Below are 10,077 nucleotides of genomic sequence, written 5' to 3' on the forward strand. Positions count from 1 at the left end.
GAGGAAAAGTGTGACAGCAGCAAAGTGCTTTTGCAGTGACATTATATCAAGAAGTACTTCATATTCATATGACATCACTAATGATATAAACCTTGATCTTTTTTTAAGGTGGTGTTTTCCAGATTTCTGTATCAAAAAGGTAGTATTCTTCACATTTTGTATTCTATTCCTGTGAAATGAGTCACTACGTCCAGTCACACTAGGCAGGATAAGGGGAAGGTAAAAGCTCCAACCACTTGAAAGTGGAAATATTTATTATATATATTATTTGAGACTATGAAAATTACACAGGAAAGGCACACCTATCCCTCAGGAAGAGAGATTTCATAGAGACTGAATATATGATGCTCAGATGTAGAGATTCAAAGTATACAGCTCACTGATAATCTTTGCTTTTATATCTGATTATGTTCATGGTGACACTTTTCAGGTTGCTGGATAATAAATCATTAAAAGCCATTTTTTCTATTCAGCAAGAACTGTGAAATGTTCCTCAGACTGGTAAAAGAAAAAAGAAAGAATCGAACACTAAAATTTAACTCCCATCTCTTAGCACTTAATTTCAAAAAAAATATCAATCCATTTAGTCTCAAAATTTACTTAAAATATGAATCTCTCATCTTTGACAATGGGAAGTAATAAAAAATCTTATAAATGTTGAGCACATTTTGAAGGTTATTAAGTATTTAAATCTAGCTATTTAAAAAATAATATGTTGTATCTAGATCAAAAAATTTTTATTCTTGTTTCCCTTGGCCTTTGTTTCTTCATAAGTTCTATTATAACTACTTTTCCAAGTCCTATTGAAATTGAACCTATCCTATTGTTCCCTATGTTATATTACATGACTGTTTTTATTTCTTTTTCTCTTGAAATGCATCTATCTATATATGTATATATGTTTTTGAATTTTATTCATTTGTCACCATCCCATAAAATGCATTTTTGTCTTCTAGCCCTACCTTTTGAAAAGTTAGTCATTTTACCAAACACAGTTCACTAAATAATGGAGGCAAATAATAAGCCATGAATTCTATCTTCTCTCTCTTTTCTTCTATTAATACGAAGGCTCAGAGAAGTAAAGCATTTTTCCATCCTTACACCCATTGAATTTTGGGACGTTCAACCCCACTAGTCTGAATGCATGTAAATCAGATTAGGTGAGTTTTGGTTGTGTACCAGACTCCAAGTGACCTAAAACATCAAAAGAGTATTTCTCGCTCATACACAAAGTCTACTCTAAGTTTGGGAGCATATCCTGGACTTTTCGCTGCATTTGGTCATTCAATAATCAGACTGCTTTAGTATTATTTCCTGACCCACAATATGCTGAAGACACACTTCCATAATTTCTACAAGGGAAGAAAGTACAGATTATTTCAAATCATCTCTCAAATCCTCTTACCTAAAAGTGGCACATGTGACTTCTACTCTCACCTCATTGAAGAAAAATTTGCTATATCTCACTTCACAGATGTATGTCTCCAGAAGGAGAAAAGAATAAGATATCTTGGTGAGCATTTGTATGTACACCACAGACTACTTGTTTGGTTTCCTTCCACGAGACCATACTGTCTCTACTCAGAATGTCCATGGATATTGTCATTAATGACCCCACCTCTCCCCAAATGAATGAAGCACTCATTTAGGTCTATGTTCTCAACTATTTTTATTACCCAAATTTTCTTTTCAATCCACATTACTTAAAAGATTTTAAAAGAGACACTATTACCTGGTAATCAGAGTTTGAGCTTTGAAGTCAGAATAACATTGATTCTAAATCACATCAACCACTCACTAGCTTTTTGACCTGGAGACTTTCTTGTTCACATAAAATCTTGTTCCAGTTATTTAACATTTCCAAGTAAAAGTGAGATAAAAACACTATCTACCTCACAGATACTTTGTGAGCATTGAGAAAGATAATGCAGAAAAAATATAGTGCTTGGCATACACTAAAACCTCAATAAATGTGTGCAGCATTCATTATACTATAGACCACTGTAATTGTAATAAATATAGGTCTCAGGGTTTCACAAATAGTTTCTGTGTTGTTTTACCTTCCCTTATTCCATATGTATTTACTTTGGTTTACAACATCACTTCTACAAGTATGATCTACAATACAATGCATTTTAAAATAAAAGAAATATAGTGTCCCTATTAGTATCAATTCACTAGAACAATATTTTAGAAAGACAAATGAGAATATAACATCTGCTTCACTTCCCTTCTATTTAAGAAGGTCATTTCTTGGGCCATCTCCATGGCTTGGTGATTAAGGTAGCTGGATCTTACCTGTCTGACAATGCAGTTCAAATCTTGGACCAGATGACTTGAGAAACATGATGAGTGCATGTGCATGCATGCCCAAAATCCCAAAAGAAGGAAAAGAAGAAGGAGAAGGGATTTTGGCATAATCATTTCCCATAAGGGATGCTTTTCCGTCTCCCTTTCTCTGACTCTCCCTGCCCTTTAACAGCCACAACAACAAAGAAGTATATTTCAGTAAGAAGACAAAAATTAAAACATTTTAATATGAATATTCTCTAAATTTCATGCTGTTTGCAATATTATCTTGAGTTTTAATAGACATATGCCAATTGAGTCTTGATTACAGCCATGACCTATTGGGAAGGAACAGTCTTATAAATTAAGAACACCATAAAAACATTAAACTCTTTGAAATCTAATCAATGTATGGTATCACTGAAGGTATAGAAATTTATTTTTATCACCAGAACCACTAGCATAAGAGAAACAGTCTTTAATATTCTCTTTGAAATGCCTAATGCTATGCAAGCACTTAATATTGTCAATAAATGTTCTTGCAAAAACTAGCTTACCCACAACACCAGTAGAATCTCATAAAACTAGACACTTTTTATTTTCATTCACTTCACATAAAAACACTGAGTTTACAATAGTTTCAGATGAGAAACTGTGTAGATAAATTTCTCATCAATATAAGGCTCATCTAACTGCTGATCAGAAGGAAATGATTTCTGAACTGCAGTCATCCACAATACTAACAATTTTGTGTTTTGCATTTGTACCTGTGTAAAGCATGAATTTATTCTTAAAATTAATCTAAAATAATTTTCTATCTTATTTTGCATACATCAACGAATATATACAAATGAACCTGAACTATTGACCTAAGACAAAGACACAAAATTATGACTTTGCCCCATCCCTATGCTAATATGCACATACACAAAAAAATATCTTTCCAAATACTCTCCTCATTCCACTATCACTTATTTTTAATAAAGTGGTTTGTTTATCATTGCTGTCATTGATTTAAATATGACCCATAGTTCCATTGTTCAAAATATAGGTGAACTTCTGAAATCTGACTGAAGCTATTTACAAATGATAATTTTTGCTCTCCTTTTCAGAAAGAAGTTAGATTTCTTTTTAAATCTGCTTTTCCTAGAGTCAACCACATGTGTATCCATTCTGAAAAATTTATTTCTGAGATTCTTTCAGTATGGTTGTATTTCCTCAAATGTTTACATTATATGAATTCCGTATGCCTACAGAAGGAGAACAACATTCAACATGCTGGATTTGCAAAAGTATCACCAGCTAGCATTCTAACTTTAGAGTTTTATACCAGGTATGTTGGACCCTCCAATTTTCCAAGATCAATATTAAAATGTATGAAGATATCTTTATGTAAGGAACCAACAGTAAACATAATGGCTATGTCGCTGGACTCCCATGTGAACTGTGGTTCGAGTCCCGGACCCGGTGGCTTAAAACTCACGCCGGGTGCGTGTGTGTGCATGCCCAAGATCCCAAGAGGAGAATGGAGGAGAAGGGATTGCGGCGTGGCCATCCCCCCTGGGGGGTGATTTCTCGTTTCCTGTCTCTCTGTCTCTCTCTGTCTGTCTGGCAAGTGCACGGGCCCTATGGCAAAAACCTCTCAAAAAAAAAAAAAAGAGTTTACGTATTGAACAACTGAAATTTCTTTCAGTTATTCCAGAAAATGTAGAAGAGGAATCAAAATAATATTGTGGAGTAAATACCTAGTATCTTCTGAGAGCGTCATTCTTCAGAACATATATTGGGAAATATTAAACTAGACAGTATGCTGCTCAAGAGCAGTGACCATGATTTATTTTTCTGTGCAATTTTCCCAGTACCTAGAATAGTGCTCTAGTAAGTTTCTAATAAATGAATGGATGAGTGGATGGATGGACAGATGGATGGATGGATGGATGGATGGATGAATTAACAAGTGAATAAAATGACTTCAGATCAACAGTTTAAATAGGTTGCAGACTTTATGAGGTCAAAACTGCCTGGCCCCAAGAAAAATTCTTTTTGTACTCTATTAAATGGCCTTTTAAGATTTGAACTTGACATTATCATCAAATCAGTAGATACATTTCAAGAAATAATACATGATTTTGACCTTTTTTATTGTAGCCACCACACCATCAGTCTGCTTGATTAACTTGTCAGCTTTCTCCTCTCCAGACAGTGAGCCAAGCTCTTTGCACTGAAAGCTTTTAAAATGGCTAAAGAATCCATGATAAACTCAGGATATATCAATACAGAAAGCAGAGCAAGATTTTTTCTTTTCTTTTCTTTTCTTTTTATAAGATAAAAATGACTGAAAATTGATTAGTAGCTGTCTCATGACACTTCATTTATTCATGATTTTTTTAATGCAAAAAGGACACAAGTTTTCTTAAAGGCTTTTAACCAATTTAAGGGATATTTCTATTTTAAGACCCCATCAACTAGAAGTTCTTTATAGAATTGTAGCACAAGCTGCATATTCAGGATATATCTTATTTATTAAACAAACAGAATAGCAAAATGCCCTAAACTATGCAGGAAGAAATAGCCCTAAATTTTCTAAGTCTAGCAGTGATCAATGCCAATCAATGCTTTTGAAGATCCCATTTTACAGGACATTCTAAACTGTGGATTATAAGGAGGTTAGAAATTAAGTTTTCTGAGTACCTAAAAACTATGTAATTTGTGCACAAAGAATAAGCAGTCATATGTGATTTAGCCCATGACCACTTAAAAATAATGATGTGAAAATATTTAACAAATAATATTGAAGACAGTGGTTCTCGACTGGGGGAGGGGTGATTTTTACCTCCCAGGAAGATTTGATAATGTTTGGCTATATTTCTAGTCTTCACAATCGAGAATGTGCTGCTAGCATTTAGTGGGTTTAAAGACCATGGATGCTGCTCAGGATAGTTCCCTACAGCAAAGAGTCATCTGTCTCAAAATGTCACTAGTACTAAGGTTGAAATACCCTGAACTAAATTCTAGTAAGGTAAATTTATGTTACTCACGATGTTCAACTTTCATCATCTTCCCACAATATTAAGTTACTAAGTTTGCACTAAAGCAATCAATATCTGAATGCACACATTGCTCTAAAAATGATGTGATCTAAGTCTGCTTTCCTATCTTAATGCAATGACACTTGACCCTTCTGCATCAAAATTGCTTTTGAGGCAGACATAAACAAAATTGTTAGAGTATGAGATAAGATTATTTCATTTCCCATGACTATCTTAAATTTTCAAAGAGGAATAGTAAATCAGTAAAGAGTTAATAGCAGCTATTTTAATACACTTATCTTAAAGGTATCTTTTATATATATGTAAAACTCTCTATAGTGACAATAAGGCAATATAATCAGCACAGATGATTTTGCTTTTAAATTACACCTTGCTGACATGCTTTTACCTTATAGAGAGGGTAGTCTATTAGTATTGGGCTTTAGGTAGTCTCATTTCTCTCTTCAGAGTTTGTGTGTGTGTGTGTGTGTGTGAGTATTTTTTTCTGTGTTTTTTTCACCAAGTGAAAGATGTTTTGATTAGGAAAAGGAAAATATTGTTATTAATACAGTTAATTTTTTAAGGAAAACAATTAGTGCTAAATATCTCACTTTTATCAATGAAAAGTACCTAGTCTGTGAATAAAATGATCTACAACATAACTGAGTCTTAGCAGTATTTGGTAGAAATTTAATATGCATTTGGACTTGTGTACCTAAAGAAATGCAACAATCTCAGGAGTAGCTTAAAAATTTTAAGACTCATTTCATATTTAGTAATCTGAAAATATGAAAGATGATTTTAAATAACCTTCTGCAAAGGACGTTAAACAATGTTCTGAGCTTTTAGTTCAGACAAGAAAAGTCAGAGTTTAAAAAAAGGGTTTTAGGAAAACCTTTGAATATAGCTCATATAGTAATTCAATATCTCTATCCACTGGTACAGCATCCATAATGCTCCTCAATTCCCATCATCCTTTACTGCACTATTTTCACTCTTCCTTCCTTCATTTGGGTGATGTTCCATATTCCAGAACTTATATAGCCTTACTTCCTTCAGCAGATGTACCATTTGATGACTGGCAGGTGATCAAAATGGTCAGTCCTTAGAATCATTGTCAAAGTGTACTTTTTCAAAGATTCCATATCTGCATTTTAATATGGGCATTCTGGAAATAATACCTTTCATGAAAGCAGTGATTTCAATGCAACATTAGTTGATTACCCTATTGATTGCATTTTTGGCCTAATGCATTTATTAATATGTGAAAGATACAACTTAACCAAATGATAATTGATACAATGAATACATAGACCTAAAAAAATAAAACAAAAAGTAGTTGAGGGATAGATGACTCTGATAGAAAGTGACCCTGATCATAATAAAATATACACATCCATATCCAGGAATTCTAGAAATGAAATCAATCCTATCTAGTATTAGTATACTTTCGTGGCAGAATCTGAAGCTTGTCTAGTGTTTATGAATATTAGTCAAATATTAGGTCATTGGGAAAGTCAAGATGTATTTTTCTCTTTTTCTATGCAAAAATGTGTCATAACTTTCTTGAAAACCTAGTATTATTCTAGAATAATTCATTTATTTGTTGAAATTTTTATTTTTTAGGTTGTTTGAAATACTGAAACAATCAAAAAAATACAGTGTTAACAAGTATAAGTATTCATCATAAGGTAAATAGCAAGGGCATATCTACCAATTTGTTTTAATAACTCCAGAAAAAAAATCAACTATCAAATTTTAGAAACTAACAGTTTATAGTAAGGGGAGACAAAGACTGTACATAATTAGAATTGAACTCTATCTTCTGTGATTTATAAGTTACTGTGATATTCCTTCAGATTATCAGCCAAAATTGTAGAAAACACAAAGAATGGCTGAATTCTCTCAGTCTGAGAAGAAGGTTAAGATGCATGTTACCATGACGAACTGTAAAATCTGGGAAGAAGTGAGTGGATACTACATTTGAGAATGCTAGGTGAAATGATAGATTGAAAATGATGCTTATACAAAAGTAGGAGAGAGAATTTCACTCTACAGGAAAAAAAAATACAGTATGCTAAAATAGTAAGTAGAAAGAATCGTAAAGTAATAAACTGCCAAGAGGGGAAAAAAAGAAAACTAATATTAACAAAGCAAGAAAATTCTATAATCACTTGTCACTAAAATACATTTTTTTTTTGAGAGAGAGAGTTTTGCTTTAGGGTATGTACACTTGCCAGACAGACAGAGAGACAGAGAGACAGAAAGTGAGAAATCACCCCTCAGGGAAAATGGCTACAGCACAATCCCTTCTCCATTCTCCTCTCAAGAATTTGGGCAGGTATGCACATGTACCAGGTATTAGTTTCAAGTTGCTGTGTCCGGGACTTGAATCATGGTTAACCATGTGGGAGTCCAGCACCTTAACCAATACATTACCTGTTGCCCCACTAAAATATATTTTGAAAGAATTATGGAAAAATAGCTTACTAGCTCTAGAATGAAGCATAGAAACCATCTCATTAATTATCTTCATTTTGAAAATGAAGAGACTGAGATCCAGAGAGATAACAAATGTCCAAAGTCACAAAATCAGTTTGTAACATAATAATAACATTTTATAAAATAATGCAGATGTCACTGAAATATGGCAATAATTTAGTTGAATTAGAGCTCAACCTCTCCCACTCTAATTTTCCAAAGTAGCAAGATAATTTAATGAATGAGTACTCTTCTCTCAGTCACATCTTGGCAAAAGATTGCTGATCATTTTAGATTGGTTCTACCTATATTAGAAAATAATCATATATAGCATGTGTTCATTACTTACTATATGTTAGCTAAGCATTTTAGATATATTTTTTTCTCTTATTTAACTTTTACAGCAAACCTATGCAGAATGTATTGTCTGTGTTCAATTTTCAGATGGACAAACAGAGGCTTAAGAGAGAAGTTAACAGGGCCAACACGTGACACAGTGGTTGTGGTGCTGGACTCCCATATGGCTGACTACAATTGGAGTCCTAGACCCAATGTCTTTAAACTCATGCCAGGTATGTGTATGTGCATGCCCAAGATCTCAGGAGGAGAATGGAAGAGAAGGGTTTGAGTCATGGACATCTCCCCAGGAGGGTGATTAATAACTTTCTCTAACTCTGTGTCTCTGTCTCTGGTGAACATATGTTCTGTATAGAAAAAAAAAAACTCTCTAAAAAAAAAAGAGAGAGAAATTAATTTGCTCAAACAAACAGACACACACACACACCAAACAACAGACAAACAAAACAGAAGGACCAAGATTTTGAAGTTTCATAGATTAGCTCTGGACACTGCTGAACTCTTGCAAATCCAAAAAGTGAAACTCACCACAAAAACCTAGTTTGTCAAGGTCTTTAGGGTAACAAAATGAATAAGCCTGAACGCCCTTAACAGTTCAGTCAGTGAGGTAACATGCAAATAAAGTGACAAAGAACAGAAAGTTACTTGGAATCTAAGCAAAGTTCTCATTGCCTCAAAAAATATTCAAGTATAGACCTCACCTGTGCCTGCCCAGGAACTAGTGGTTCTCGAAGCACCCAGTATCCTGTGAGACGTGGACATGGGCAGAGTATAGTGGCCAGGCTGGGACTGGGGTTGCTGCTGCTGGCACTGCTCCTACCCATGCAGATTTATTCAAATCAAACAACTGTTGTAACACTTCCAAGTAACTCCTCCCAGAATACCTTGGCTGCACCAAATGTCACCACCAAGGCCGTTGACAGTGCCCTGCAGTCAACAGCCAGTCTCCTTGGGATTTGCCAGACAGACAGAGAGACAGAGAGACAGAAAGTGAGAAATCACCCCTCAGGGAAAATGGCTACAGCACAATCCCTTCTCCATTCTCCTCTCAAGAATTTGGGCAGGTATGCACATGTACCAGGTATTAGTTTCAAGTTGCCGTGTCCGGGACTTGAATCATGGTTAACCATGTGGGAGTCCAGCACCTTAACCAATACATTACCTGTTGCCCCACTAAAATATATTTTGAAAGAATTATGGAAAAATAGCTTACTAGCTCTAGAATGAAGCATAGAAACCATCTCATTAATTATCTTCATTTTGAAAATGAAGAGACTGAGATCCAGAGAGATAACAAATGTCCAAAGTCACAAAATCAGTTTGTAACATAATAATAACATTTTATAAAATAATGCAGATGTCACTTAAATATGGCAGTAATTTAGTTGAATTAGAGCTCAACCTCTCCCACTCTAATTTTCCAAAGTAGCAAGATAATTTAATGAATGAGTACTCTTCTCTCACTCACGTCTTGGCAAAAGATTGCTGATCATTTTAGATTGGTTCTACCTATATTAGAAAATAATCATATATAGCATGTGTTCATTACTTACTATATGTTAGCTAAGCATTTTAGATATATTTTTTTCTCTTATTTAACTTTTACAGCAAACCTATGCAGAATGTATTGTCTGTGTTCAATTTTCAGATGGACAAACAGAGGCTTAAGAGAGAAGTTAACAGGGCCAACACGTGACACAGTGGTTGTGGTGCTGGACTCCCATATGGCTGACTACAATTGGAGTCCTAGACCCAATGTCTTTAAACTCATGCCAGGTATGTGTATGTGCATGCCCAAGATCTCAGGAGGAGAATGGAAGAGAAGGGTTTGAGTCATGGACATCTCCCCAGGAGGGTGATTAATAACTTTCTCTAACTCTGTGTCTCTGTCTCTGGTGAACATATGTTCTGTAGCAAAAAT

General features: G+C 34.4%; 1 pseudogene; it reads left to right on the top strand.

Annotated features, from left to right (window-relative positions):
• Positions 1-8,978: 8,978 nt before the first annotated feature.
• Positions 8,979-10,077, top strand: part of LOC102502944 (signal transducer CD24 pseudogene) — a 1,796-nt pseudogene continuing 697 nt past the window's right edge.

The sequence above is a fragment of the Tupaia chinensis genome, unplaced genomic scaffold, assembly GCF_000334495.1.
Source record: "Tupaia chinensis unplaced genomic scaffold, TupChi_1.0 Scaffold143996_1, whole genome shotgun sequence".
In the NCBI taxonomy this organism is placed as follows: domain Eukaryota; kingdom Metazoa; phylum Chordata; class Mammalia; order Scandentia; family Tupaiidae; genus Tupaia; species Tupaia belangeri.